Raw genomic sequence first — 6,000 nt, 5'->3', positions numbered from 1 at the left:
CTAAAGCAAATACAGAAAATGCTTTCGGGTTAAACTGGGAACTAATGAAATTTGAAATAGGGAAATATCTAAGAAAATGTGGTAAGGAAATATCTAGGAAAAAGAAACAAACTGAAGATTTTATTATTTCAAATTTAATGACGCTTTCCCTGAGATCAGTGGATCAAATGTCAGATCAGGAGAGAAATTATTTTTCACAATTACAGAACAGCTTAGATGAAATGTATCAAATGAGAGCAAAAGGGGCCTTCATTAGATCCAGACAAAGATGGTTGGAAGAAGGTGAGCAGAACTCTGCATACTTCTTCAATTTAGAAAAGAGCCGCTATAACTCTAATACCATACACAAACTCAAAATTCATGAAAACGTCTGCAATGATCCCCGCGAAATTGCCTCCTTCTGTGCAGATTTTTATAGATTATTATACAGCTCCACATATAATAGTGAATATGCTGCACAGTTCTTGATGCTCTTCCAAATCTTAAAAAAAATTGATGAAAGTAATAAACTCTTTGTGATCAAACATTCTCTCTACCTGAGATTTTAGATGCTATTAAACACTTCAAGATGAACAAATCTCCAGGAGTAGATGGCTTGAGTTCAGAATTTTATAAATTATTTTCCAAACAGCTGGCCCCCTTTCTTCTACAGGTATATTTGGAAAGCTTTGTGAGGGGATCCCTCCCTGCTACTCTCACTCAAGGCCTTACCACCCTAATTCCTAAGCCAAAAAAAGACATTCTTCTTTTAGATAACTGGCGCCCTATCTGTCTGTTAAATAACGATTATAAAATACTTGCTTTAGTGTTGGCCAAACGTCTTAAGAATTTTCTACAGGATATCATTGATGAGAGTCAGTCAGGATTCATGAAAGGACGTCACATATCCAACAATATAAGGTTGATCCTTGATATAATAGATTATTCAGATTTAATTGAAGATAATAGTTTTATTTTATTTCTTGACTTCAAAAAAGCTTTTGATTCTGTGGAACACGACTTCTTATTCTTAGCTCTTGAAAAATTTGGATTTGGTCCCGTCTTCATTAAAGCTATTCAAACTCTTTATGCTAATGGCAACAGTGCAATAAAGTTAAAATCTGGAACTTCCCCCAGATTTCAATTACATCGAGGCATCAGGCAGGGCTGTCCTGTTTCCCCATATCTCTTCCTCCTAGCTGGCCAACTCCTTTCAACCCATCTTAGAGCGAGTCCTATACAAGGTATCAACATAGCAAACAGGAGTTTACTAATAAGCCAACTAGCAGACGATACTACTCTTTTTTTGCGTGACTCTGAACAAGTTCCCCTTGCCCTTGATAGTATTCAAATCTTTTCTAGAGCCTCTGGTCGATATCTAAATATCAATAAATGTGAACTCTTTGCCATTAAGGATTGCACTCTATCCACTATAAGCAACATACCAATTAAACAGAATGTAGTCTACTTAGGAATTACCATTACTAAGAATGACAAAAATAGATGTGTTGAAAACTTTTCTCCAGCTATTTCCAGAACCAGAACAAAGCTGAACCTCTGGCTGCATCGAGATCTAACTCTAAGGGGAAGGACTCTGCTGTCTAAGGCTGAAGGCCTTTCTAGTTTGGTTTATTTGGCATCGCCTCTCTTTGTTGACAACAACACTTGTAAAGAAATTGACCAGTTACTACTCAATTTTCTTTGGAAGCACAAAATTCATTACATTAAAAAGTCTGTTATCATGAACCCAATTGATGTGGGGGGGCTAGATTTTCTGACCTTTTCTACTTTAAATAGTACACTCAAAGTCAAATGGATCAAACAATACCTGTCATGTCCCTCCTCATGTTGGAATTTCATTCCCAATTACTTATTCTCTCAGTTAGGTGGTCTTGATTTTCTTCTGCTCTGTAATTTTAATCCTGAAAAAATCCCAGTCAAACTGTCCACATTCCACAAACAATGTTTGCTGTCTTGGTTACTGATCTACAAGCACAACTATTCTCCTCACAAATGTATAATCTGGCACAATAAGGATATTTTATACAAGAATAAATCTCTGTACTTTGACCACTGGAATAAAAATAACATTTTGTATGTGGGGCAGCTATTTAATAATCAAGGGTCATTGTTCAGCTACAGTGAATTTCTGTCTCATTTTAAGTTTCCTGTAACTGCTAAGGAATTTGCTGTTGTCTTTGATGCCATTCCCTCTGGCCTTGTTATGATCATGAAAGGCATCTTCAGTCAAAAACCAATCTCCACCTCATGCAATGTAATGGACACTTCTGTTGCTAAAATTTGTTTGGCATCTAATTCCAAAAACAAAGAAATTCGTGCCCTTTTCCAACAGTTGATCATCTCTCAACCTAGTTCTGCTGTTTTTTGGAACAGGCACACTCATGATCTTATTTGGAAGAAGGTTTGGTCTCTACCTCATAAATTCTTTGCTACTAACAAGGTTAAAGAAGTATCTTATAAACTTGTCCACAGATGTTACCCAACTAAACAATATATGTGTAAATTCAAAAAAAATATTGACACATTGTGCTCTTTTTGTACCACTCAAACTGAAGACATGAATCATTTGTTTTGGAGCTGCAACTACACCAAAAAACTTTGGGATGATATTATGATCCTTATTGTTTCTATTTCCCCACAAACTCTTCTCAGTTTTGAAACTGTTATCCTTGGATTTACTGCTTTTGACAAGAAGAACTGGGACTCCTTTTTTGTCATCAACCTTATTATACTTCTTGCTAAATTTTTTATACATAAATGCAAATTTAGCAATAGCAAACCTTTGTTCTCTATCTTTATTAAAGAATTGAATATGTACATTAATCTCATTGAGTCTTCTGATAACTTAAAAGCCATAAAAACTGTACACTTGTTACACAAATTTAATATTCTTTAACTCTCCCCAAATGACTTTCTCCTTGTTTTTTTTAAATTTTATTTAAATCCCCTCTGGCATATATATATATATATATATATATATATATATATATATATATATATATATATATATATATATATATATATATATATATATATATATATATATATATATATATATATATATATATATCCTTGTCCTTATATATATATTATTATTATTATTTATTTATTTTTTAATTTATTTTATTTTTTATTTTTTTGCCTTTCACCATGCTATTTTATTGTATATATTTTTGCTGTTATTTGTTTGTTCTATTCTTTCGTTGATGTACAATGTTATTGTTTTAAAGATTACTAATAAAGACTTAAAAAAAAAAAAAAGACAGCTTCCGTGTTTTTGTTAAAAAACTGAAAACAACATCACATTCGGAGAGATGTAAAACTAAAGATACCTGCTACATTTATTGCTAAGGACAATTGTGTATTTTGAACACAACTTTGTTAAACAACATTACATCAGGATTATCATTTTTTTATTCTTTGCCATTTTAACGAAAGTAGTAAAAGATCATTAAAGCACCTAAAAAGGCATACTTCATTAGCCTAAAGTATACACTGAGATGTAATTTAAAACATACTGAAATTAATTATTTAAAGCATTAAGTGAATTTAAAAAAAATCTATTTTGAGCATATATTTTAAAATATACACAAAATATCTTTGACAGATATTTTAAATATATTTTAAATATACACTTGAGCAAGTGTATATTTATACTTGGGCAAATACATATTTTGTTCACTTAAAGTATACTTTTATTTAATATATTTCTTAAAATTGTATTTCGGTACAATTATATTTAAGTATGTTTAAATTTCTAATTTAGAATTTGGTACAAGCATAGTTTTAGTATACTTCATATATATTTATAGGTAGTACACTTAATACTTGTATACTTAAAATGTACTTTCACAAATGTAAGTATGTTTAAAGTATACTGAAGTATACTTTTTTCACCTGGGAACACTAAACCAACAATAAAAAATTAATTTAATAACCAAAATAGATAAAAGAAAATAATAAACTCGAGATTTTCCAGTAGTTTCAGATTGTTTATAGTGTGAAATGGATCCACATCTGTTTGTCCATGAATTTTATAAAAAGAAGAGGTGGCAGAATTCCTTGTGAAAGGTGGATTTTTTTCTTTTTAACTTGCCAATAATAATTATTATATTTAATGGCCTTTCAAGAATTAATTTCTGTTCTCAGGATCCTAAAAATAATCTTTCTAAGAAAATTCAAGTAAGTTTGGATTTTTGGGGAAAAGTCATGAGTGTCATCCCACAAATCTTTACAATACACACAAGCATAGAAAAAGTGTTCTGTCGATTCAGTATCACCATCACAAAATAAACAAGTTTTATCAGAAATAGCAAATCGAAGTCAAAGGAATTCTTCAGAGGGATAAACACCTGAAAAGATTTTGAAGTCCCTCTTACCATTCAGTAAAGGAGAAATCAAATCCGTCATTAAACAAAACGTCAAGGGAAGAACATGGTAGAAACAGTGGGAAGAATAAAGACCTGGCAGGTGGCTTTACTGGAGAACAGGACAAAATAGAAAGGAGGAAACAGTTAAATCCAGATTAGGTTTTGGTCATACAGGGTTAAATAGTACTTTATTTAAAATGGGAAAACATCCAACAGGAAAATGTGATTTTTGTTTTCAGGAAGAGACAATGAAACAAGCTTTATTGTTTGTTACAAATATTCTATTAAGAGGAAGTTGGTATGTAGATTACATGACTTCCCACTTCTAGATCTTATACCTTTTTAATAAAATACTTAAGAAGACAAAATGTATAGAGTATATGGTGTTTTTGTTGTTGTTGTTGTTTTAAAATCTGTGTATTTAATAATTTTTCATCCCAATCCATGCTCCATTCCAGTATATGGTGGTAAAGCACATCTAAACATTGCTTGCCAACCGCCATAAAAAAAGGAGGAAAGAAAGAACAAAGTTTATCATGTGGTCCACACTCCTTACCAGTTGGTGGCGGTAATGCTAACCTAACGTTTCTTGCCAACCGCCAATAAATTTCAAGAAGAAGAAGAAGAAGAAGAAGAAGAATTGCTGCAATATTACATCTGAGGATGTAATACTTAACAGCATTTTTAGTTTTCTTAGGAAGTCAGATATTATGGGAAGATTATAGTGGTAGGATATCTAATCTATGCTCTAGTCTGGAAGGTGGCGGTAATGCACCTATAAGTTGTTTGCCAACCGCCATAAAACAAAAACAAGAAGAAGAAGAAGAAGTAGTTGTTCTGACTGTACCTCTGCGGTAACACTTAAAGGTAAGACACAATGACTACGTGTGTTTGTGTCATGCTGATGCCTATATTTGAGCGATATCTGATGCAGTCAGTGGCTGAATTGCTGACGAGTTTTAAGGTATTTACAGGAACTCTGTCCCCTTCTCACTGTCAGCTCTAATACAAGGCAGCTGCTCATTAGAGACTGAAATGTGTTTTTGATCTGTTTATTGGGTGTTTATCACCGTTTGTCTCGTGACATCTAAAATAATGAAGTACAAACAAGTTTGGGAATTCACAATAGTGTAAATCTATAGAGACATACAAATGAGAACACAAAAGCTAAACGACTTTCAATAAAATAAGATAAATAATAATAATAATAAAAACTTACAAGGGGTAAATATTTTAGGATGAGGATTAATGTGTTGGCGGGCAATTCTATTAACGTTTCATACATATCTACTTATGTTTAAATATATTTCAGAGATTTCAACTATAGATAGAGAGAAACTTTATTCATCTCTTTGGGATTTACCCTCAGGGAAATTGTTCATTCTCCCACACAGCACCAATACATCAAATCCTTAAACATGTTTGTTTGTTTTTTAACATTAACATTTAGCCTGATTCTATAGTTCCTCTATTTCTATTGTACTCCTGTTAGCCAGTGAGGAGTTGAAGAGTTTTATTGCACGAGGCACAAAGGAGTTCCTTAGTCTGTTGGTCCTGCACTGGTCTATAATTAGAATTTAGAATAAAAAATATAAAAATTGGGGACAATCTTAGCACTTTTTGTTTATGA

At 32.2% G+C, this 6,000-nt stretch overlaps 1 protein-coding gene across 5 annotated transcripts in view; it reads left to right on the top strand.

Annotated features, from left to right (window-relative positions):
• Nucleotides 1–4,956: 4,956 nt before the first annotated feature.
• Nucleotides 4,957–6,000, top strand: part of ppox (protoporphyrinogen oxidase) — a 32,333-nt gene continuing 31,289 nt past the window's right edge. For all 5 annotated transcript variants that reach the window (XM_088014311.1, XM_088014316.1, XM_088014313.1 and 2 more), the window contains exon 1: nt 4,957–5,237. The gene's annotated coding sequence lies outside the window, so the exon portion shown is untranslated. The remainder of the gene's footprint in view (nt 5,238–6,000) is intronic.

Source organism: Poecilia mexicana, unplaced genomic scaffold (assembly GCF_051168715.1).
Source record: "Poecilia mexicana isolate PSO_F unplaced genomic scaffold, ASM5116871v1 scaffold_16, whole genome shotgun sequence".
NCBI classification, from domain to species: Eukaryota; Metazoa; Chordata; class Actinopteri; order Cyprinodontiformes; family Poeciliidae; genus Poecilia; species Poecilia mexicana.
The sequence above is the reverse complement of the archived record's forward strand: the minus strand, read 5'-3'. Positions and strand labels throughout refer to the sequence as shown.